The following is an 8,452-nucleotide window of genomic DNA, read 5'->3' on the forward strand; positions in this document are numbered from 1 at the left end:
GTTCTCATCAAAAGAAGACTCGTCAGCTTTTTTAATTTGCAAGAATAGACATCTGGTACAACACAATTCAAATCTGACAAGGCAGAATCTCAGCCATTTGACAAACAGAAAAAGTTAGAAATTTAATTTGAAACATATTTTTTTAAGAACCCAAATACATACGGAAGGATGTGAATTTAAGTTACAATGGCTGCAACAGTAAAACTTCCTGTGTGGAAACACATTCCTGCCAAAGTGTTTTTTTTTTTTTTAGCTTCTTACTTAGAAGCAGTTAAGTGAAATTAAAAACAAAAACAAACAAACAAACAAAAAAAACCCAACAAAAACCAACCAAACAAAAAACAACTGCAAATACAGTTTTCAGAATAAGCATATTCCCAACAAAGGTAAATTGCTACATTTACAGCAATATAAGAAAGTTACAATAACACCAACATATCTGGGAAAAATCTCAATGCATAAAAATCCTAAAGAGGATCACAAAGAAATATACTAAAAACCATAAAAGTAGCTGACAATGTTTTAAAGCAACTATTTCATGCAACATGTATTATGTCCTTCTTTCTTAAAGAGATTTTCAGTTGCTTCAGATCAAGGATGGATCCTAATTCATTTTGGAATATAGTACAGTTCGGTTTCTGTAAGAAGCTGGAGTGAGGGGACATATTCCCTTCCTCTATCTCAGAGAAAAAAATTTTAATCAAAACATTATATTAATGCTTTCTCCAAGTTTTTCATTGTTCCTCATGCTAGTTGCACCCACTAATACTATTAATTTATGGTTTCTTAAGTCACAGTGTCCAAGCAACAGAAGCCTCGGATATTTGAAATACTGTGATTTAATCTTCTACAAAGTCTAACTTTTTAAGTCAATGTTTCTACAAATCTAGCTTTTAAATCACAAAGCTATGGTACTGCTGTATAAAAAGTAGAATCTACTGTCGGCTGTAGTAAGAAAATAAAATGTACTCTATGGCATTTCCATCTTCTCTAGAAAGAGTCACCAGATTATTTCTAAAGATGCCCAAATGTCCCAGGAGAGAGTTAAAAGATTCTCAAACGTACAGGAGTAGAGGTGGACAACTTCAACCTGCGCCTCTTCAGCTCATAAGACAAAGTTTATAACTAGAGGATATTGGCATGGGCCTGCTGAGTAATTTGTAACTCTTGGCTGTAAGAAGCAGCAAGACAAGAGGGCCTACTCCCACTGGATCGCCCCAGGGCCAAAATATATTAGTCCACAGTAGACTGGCAAGTCCCTGAAGAGTTACTTCTATCCCCTAGAAGTGAACCCTTTCCTACCGCTCATATGATACTGTCATAAAATTTATGCAGAGAGGTCACAGGGCCAGAAAAGTCAGTAAGGACTGCCTTGGAGCAGCCCAGGCATTCCTCAGTTCTGATCATGTGGAGACTTAATAGACCAGTCTTAAAACAAGAAGGCTGGCAAACAGCTTTCCAAACACTTTGCTTCTTAAGTCATGCTTTTAAATTAACTTGTGAAACTTTCTCACAAAGTTTACTTTTGCCACGTGAAGAACACAGTAGAGAACTTCAAGGTACAACCCAGTGTTTGCTGTAAGGAAAAAAGAACCTTGAGTAGGGAAAAAACCCTACAACCTTAGGATACAAAATGATCAGAGGAACAGGAAAAAGCATTTTCAGCTAGCAAAATCTTCAAATGTAACAGAAGAAAGTTAACAGTATTCATAAAAACAATGTTCTTTGTAGACTGCTACTAAATCCAAGGGCATAAATTTCTCTTATTACAGAACAGACTTCATTCCAAAAAATGTAATACATTACTGAAAAACTGTTTATCACTAAAGTACTTTTTAAAACTCTTGTCAAGAGTCATGATAAAATTATGAAAAATAAATGCAAATAAAAATGTCAATGACTTTTACTTCACCACTCATTTAGATGGATTAGAAGGCTTCTCCTCACACAAGCAACATGATATTATTGTATCACCTTTTGACTAATCCTCTGTCAGGTTATCTAAAATTATCAACTCTTTGTTTTGCAACTTTGCTCCTTATCCTTTCATCCGCTAATCAGCTTTTCAGCCTCCCATCTTCTGCTTGATAGCATCAAAATATATTGATTACCAGTTTATATTTTACATTTATTCTGACCAATGTACTGGAGCACACAGCATGGCTGCTGCCTTATCGTACCTCCCATTTCTCCTAAGAGGCAGTATTTTTCTCCAGACTTAAAAGCTTAACTGGGCAAGAACTGCTTTCAGATCCATTTTACTCTTTTAAATAGATATTTTAAAAATTTTAAACAATGCAAGTCTCGGACAGAACATCAACTCGCTTCCCACATTTTTTCACAGAGGAACTATTGTGTTTGTTCTAATACACAGACATTAAATCAGGAAATACATGCATGATATCCAATTTCAGAACTACTAAACCTGGCAAGGCCCAGAAATGCAATCTGTACTGACTAGCTGAAACTGGAAAAGGTCATCTCCATAGCTCACTACATAGTAAACACGGAGAACATCCAAACTCCAACCACAACCCGTACACCAACGAAAACTCAAAAACCTCAGAACATTCCCCTACAACATGATGCAAACCATAATAAGTGCAAAAACACTCTCTCCTTCTTACCACTATAAGAAGGCAAAGGGAAAAAATAAATTTAACGTACTCACTGCCTACTGCTTCTAAAGGAGAAAAAAATACACCAACGCCTCGCGGCAAAGCATGTTTACATCCCAGAAGAAATAAAAAATAATGAGTAGAAGTGCAACACAAAGAAGGGATGAACAGCAGAGAAATGCAAGGAAGTATAAAAGAGTTCTACTACCTGCTGAAAGGGACAGGGAATAGCAATCAGAGTATTCTGATTACCATTACCCCTGTCACCTCGCAAGCAGAAATACCAACAGGCTACTACTTGTCTGACAGTGACAGCTGGCTCAAGTACCAAAAAGTGCCCCTATTTTTATTAGCAGATAGTAGCAGAAAGTTTAGCTTGGATTCACAAGAAATTAAAACTAATTCTTCAGTCTATATTCCACACAGTTTGCTGAAAGAACAAGAGACCTTAGCGTATACATTTTATCTAAAAAATGGAGAAAGACCGTAAATGTTGAGCTAAGGAAGACTATCAGCAAGAATATGTGTCTTATTCTACCACACCTGGCCAATTAGAAATATATGTTAGTAACTGTTTGCTCAACATCTCCACACTAAGTTCTTGCTATCAGAACTGAAGACTGACATCACCTTGCTATTGTTTCCCTAAGAAAGGGTAACATTTCACAAGCGAAATTATGAAAACGCAAGAAACAGATCACTGAAAGCAATTGCAAGGCAAACACATTTTATAAGCACTGAGGTGACAGAGAACTTTTAACTTTAAAGAAAGCCAATGGTATATATGTACTAGTGTCAGGTACTTCCCTCCCTTATTTATGTGCTAAACATGCTTAATTTATCCTGGGAAGACAAACAATGCCAGTTCTTCACAAAAGACACACCTACTGATCCAGAAATTACACACAGAAAAAGGGTGCGTGAAAAGTAAAACCCAGTGATAAAGAATTGAATCGCTGTAAGCTGAGAGGTACGTTGTAAGTAGAAGTATTGCAGAATTTGTAAATTTTCAGTATAGACAGAGTTTGTGAATCTAATAGCAGCACTAGAGAGCAGTTACTGAGGAAAGCTACTGCCAAGAAGCTGGAAAATGACTGCTAATTGTTATTACTGCACAAAGCAGACAATATCTATGTATAAAAAGACATTCCAAGAAAATATACACAATAATGTGACTAGAAGAGACTTTGCATCCAAGCATTCTGCAGAAAATAGAGAATAACATAACTGAACCATTAAGCAGACTATTAATAAACCCATTCAAGTCAATAACTAAGCTCCTTAGACTTACTCTATGATCTCCAGTTCATACTGCTTAATTGTAAATCCAATCTTTTCTGTGAGCAGAAATACACCAGCTTTACTGGAGGGAAAAAAAAAAAAAAAAAAACTAACAAAAAACCCACTCAAACCCCCAAGAGAACAAACCCCATACGAACATATTTTCAAATTTTTAATTCTATACCAGCCCTTTAATTCTTTCCGGCATTCTGGATGCAGCTATTCATCCCATCGTTCTAGATGCAGCTATCTCTGAATGACTTTTATTTTGCATTACTTCTGCAAAACAAATGAATTTCTCATTTCCTACTTCCTACAGAGGCAGATCTAATGTAAAATACACTACCTCAGAACTATGCAGAATTCCCTCCTGAAGCTATCTCCTCTTAAGTCACCCTCCAACATCAAGTTTTAATGATCAAATAGGCATCACCAAGCAAAGCCATGACACACATTTCACAGAGATGTTTTGCTGGACTAATCGGCCACACAAACTCTGGTAGATTACGCCTTTTTTTTTTTTTTTAATTCTCAGTTCCAAGATTTTTAGTTCCAAACATTTGAACTTATTATTTAAATGAAAGCGTAGATTTCTAGCTAAATTTGCACTATACAGAAACTGCAGTAATGCATCAATTCAAAAGCCCGTGTAATTAAAAAACACTGACTGATTTATCATTAATTTTTTTCCAGGGCTTCTATATTACAGGATTAAAATTATTCCCTTTAAGCATCCCAATAACATAACCAAGTCCAAGTTCACAAGAGAAGTATGCACATCAGAATTTTGCCAATTAGCACTGAAACTTGAGTTAATTCACTACGTATGAATAGTTTTACATAAAATACTGTATTTACAAAACACTGACACGCAATATAGCCAACCAAGAAGAAAGTAAGAAGTTTAATGATCACCTCATCTACCCTCTAGAAAGAAAGATGTGCCTGCGCCTTACTGACCCAGAACTTCTCAGCAGAAAAGCCAATACACACTTAATACCGCTCTGGGCTCCCTTCCCCCATCCCCGGCCTCAACCTTTTGCAGGGACATTTCTTCGCTGCAGAATTGTCCAGTTATATCTGCAACTCAGTTAAACCCAGGTGAAAACTCACCCTTATAAAACCCTCCCCTGAGGTACATCTACATGGCAGACCCTGCAACAACCGTGGTAGAAAAGCTGGACCTTATCTTTAAATTCGGGACCTTGGGTAATGCAGCAGATGAGAGCATACACTCAGCATCTCAACAGCACTCGTTCCAAGGAATCTGCACCATTAGAGAGAGTCACCACAGGAGAGGAGGGAATTGCTGAGCAACTTCAGTGTGGTCAAACTAACTACAAAGCTTCTTGAACTTGCACACATATTTATTAACGCTACAGATCTAAGCTACTACCTCTACCATTCTCGTAGCAGAAACTGCAATCCAATACACATGGATAGCGATATTACTGGAAAATACTACGTAAACGTACCCTTCAAATCCGGAGCTATACCAACCCCAAAGACCTACTCACTATTTTACAGTAAGATTCACAGCTTCTGTAGAAGATGTAAATGCAACACTGAACCCTAACAAGCCATGATTAAGAAACAGTTATTGTGAATTTTAAAAATCCTAAAAAGTTAACTTTATGAAAAGATATCTTAATGAATGTTCTTAAGGTTAGTGAAATGTTAGCATGGAAAAATGAAGTAGCGTTTACGGCAGTAAGCACGTCTGCTTTAGTTAGGAAAACACTTTTGTTGATACTCAGCCCTATGCTGTAGTAGATACTCCTACATGCACTCTCATAAAGCAGACCTGAGCCTGCAAGATATCATGCTGCAAGCAGCGATTATACACAGCCAGCGAAGCGTCTCCAGAAACAAACATTCCCTCATTTTGCTACAAACAGCTGGGGAAACTTTTTTTTTTTTTCCGCCTGGGACACACCTCTGAGCACGGTCCCTCCTCCCATCCACCCACCGCATACACACATTTTAACCAGCATCACGTTCCACTCATCCAGCGAGCGCGGTTTGCAGTGCTACCAACGCAACCTCTGCTCTGTCCCCGCGCTACAGCACTATTCGGTTTTTTTGCCCCAGTCACATCAGGACTCCTCGGGGTCTCTCCGCCGCCGTCTGCTTTGCCTGGCCTGGGTGGTCCGGGGCCCTGCGGGGAGACCCGGCGGGGGCTCGGGGGCGCAGCCGCGGCCGCACGTGAGGCGGGGCGGGGGCGGCGCTCGCCCGGCTGTGCCCCGGGACAGGCGCTCACCGGGATCGGGCCGGAGCAGCGGCCGCGCCGCCGCCGCCGGGGCAGCGCCCTTGAGCCGCCGCCGCTCGGGGCCCCTCCCGCCGGCCCGGCCCCCCCGGCCCTCCCCCGCCCCGCGGCACCGCGGCCCGGCGCCAGAGGCCGCTCAGAGGCGGCGCGAGGGTCCGCAGGGCGGGAAGGGCTCTGAGGGAGCCCCGCGGCCAGAGCGCGGAGCGGGGATGAGGGGTAAGGGGGGGGGGGCGTCCCGCACTCACCGCCGAGGCGCCGCCACGGTGCGCTGAGCCCCCTTCTTCTCGGTGCCGGGGGCGGCTCCGCCCGCCCGGGAAACACGAACCCCAGGAAGCAAAAGGCGAAGGAGCTGCGGAAAATGCCCCCTCCCCCACGGCACCGCCGAAAAAACGCCACCGGGGGAGGAAAAAAAAAAAAAAAAAAAACCACCAAACTTTCCTCGCCGCCGTCTCTCCCTCCCCCGAGGAGCACGAACCCAAACACACCGGGACACGCCCCCGCCCCGCCCCCCGCACCGCCCATTGGACGGCGCTCCGCCGACCCCCACGCTGATTGGTCGCTCCGCCTGCTCGTCTTGTCCCTCCGCTCCCCTTTTCGCCCCTACACGCTGCCCATTGGGAAGAGTCTCGGGGATCTCTCCGCCCATTAGCCACGGCCCACGTCAATCACAGCGGAGCGCCCGCCCCTCAGCGCTTCCGATTGGGCCGCGCGTCACTACGCCCTCCCTGATTGGCTGCTTTTGCTGGCTGTCACAGGTTAACGTTGCCCCCTTCGCACCCCAGACGGACTCCCGCCCCTCCTTCCTCTCTGCCACTTGGCTGCGAGATTTGCCCCTTAAATGGGGCACTCGCTCGCCCGCCTCTACTTGCCCCGCCCTCCCGCGCTACTGATTGGGCGCGGGTCGCAAACTCGGACACCACTGGAGAAGGGACGTGCCCGTTAGGCCATAATAGCGCGGAGACCCGCCCACCGAGCCGCGCTCCTCAGCGGCCCCTGGGGCCCTCGTCAGCCGAGGCGGGAGGCGAGGCTACGTCAGTGTGTGCTCTCATTTGCCGGCCCCAAGGGCGGGGCGCCGTTACGGGCACACGCGATTAGCGGGTGTGACCGCGGCCGGGGCCGCTCAGCGGTGCCGCAACACAGCACCGACGCCACAACCGCCCGCCCGCCCCAGCGACATCTGCACTTCGCCCCGCCCTCCCGGGGGGCACGTGAGACAGCTGTTGGGCGGGGGGGGTGTCAGTCGGGCAGCTCCCGAAGCCCATTGGCTGGAAGCCCACGCCCCCGCAACCAACTGGCGGCCGCCCCCCGCTGTCACCCGCCGGATGACACAGCAACCGTAGGCTGGGGGGGCGGGGTGGAGCGGGGAAGGCGGGACGTGCCTCTGATTGCGTGGTTTCGCTGTCAATCTCTCTGCAGCACGGGGATGGGCGGGGCCATGGTGCGTGCCCACCGCGCACCCCACGCGGCCCGGGCCGCTGCGCACGTGACGGGGGCCCGCGGTGAGGGGAACCCGCCAGAAGGGGCTTTGCGGCTGCCGCAATGTCACTCGTAAATGTAATTGTTACAAATAAACTTCATTTACTTAGATTTTCATTATCCGCGGAGTATAAAGGGATAGAGCCTGAGAAACAGGCTATCTCTTTCTATCTGAAAGATATAAACAGGGCTGCGGGGACCGGCAGTGGGAAGCTAAGGCGGGAGCTAGCCGGGAGACGCTTTCCTGGGAGGTGATGTGAAGCCGGGGATGAGCTGCAGCAAGTGTTAACCCTGGGGCTGGAGAGCAGGTCTGGGGCGGCACTGCCGGATCTCAGGAAAGGAAAAAAAATGGAAGATGTATAAGCAGAACCTGCATGAGACAAAGGGTTTAGGATTAACATAGCAGAAGAGCGTGGCCAGGGGAGCAGCAAGTCTCCAAAACTGATAGAGAAATATCGAGGGGAACACATGGAATAACAGAAGCACGTAGAGGATAAACTAGGAGAGAGAGGTTATCCTTGACTGTACCAAATTTCTATGCTTGTTCTCATTTTCCTTATTCTCCAGTATTTTTGAAGAGTGCTGTTACATTAATGAGTGTCACTCCCTGACCTCACCCAGGGCTGCATGCCAGTGCAATGTTTTCATTTGATCTCCTCCGGAGAATCCTGTTACAACCTGATCAGCAGAACAGTGCAGCAGCTGACAATACCGTTTTGGTGGTGAAGAGAGAACCATAGAGATATTGGTGTGCCTGTCACGTTAGCGAACGGGTCTGTGGGTGTTCAGCGAAAACGTGCTCTGTCCTGGA

At 45.4% G+C, this 8,452-nt stretch overlaps 1 protein-coding gene across 13 annotated transcripts in view; it reads right to left on the bottom strand.

Annotated features, from left to right (window-relative positions):
* Nucleotides 1-7,186, bottom strand: part of TNRC6B (trinucleotide repeat containing adaptor 6B) — a 139,476-nt gene extending 132,290 nt beyond the window's left edge. For 7 of the 13 annotated variants that reach the window (XM_032688884.1, XM_032688882.1, XM_032688891.1 and 4 more), the window contains exon 1: nucleotides 5,880-6,029. The gene's annotated coding sequence lies outside the window, so the exon portion shown is untranslated. Of the gene's footprint in view, nucleotides 1-2,826; nucleotides 2,844-3,909; nucleotides 3,929-5,879; nucleotides 6,030-6,410; nucleotides 6,624-7,052 lie in introns of those variants that run through there. The other 6 variants (XM_032688881.1, XM_032688896.1, XM_032688894.1 and 3 more) reach the window with 6 other exon arrangements.
* Between the last annotated feature and the right edge of the window lie 1,266 nt (nucleotides 7,187-8,452).

Source organism: Chiroxiphia lanceolata, chromosome 5 (genome assembly GCF_009829145.1).
Source record: "Chiroxiphia lanceolata isolate bChiLan1 chromosome 5, bChiLan1.pri, whole genome shotgun sequence".
Lineage (NCBI taxonomy): Eukaryota > Metazoa > Chordata > Aves > Passeriformes > Pipridae > Chiroxiphia > Chiroxiphia lanceolata.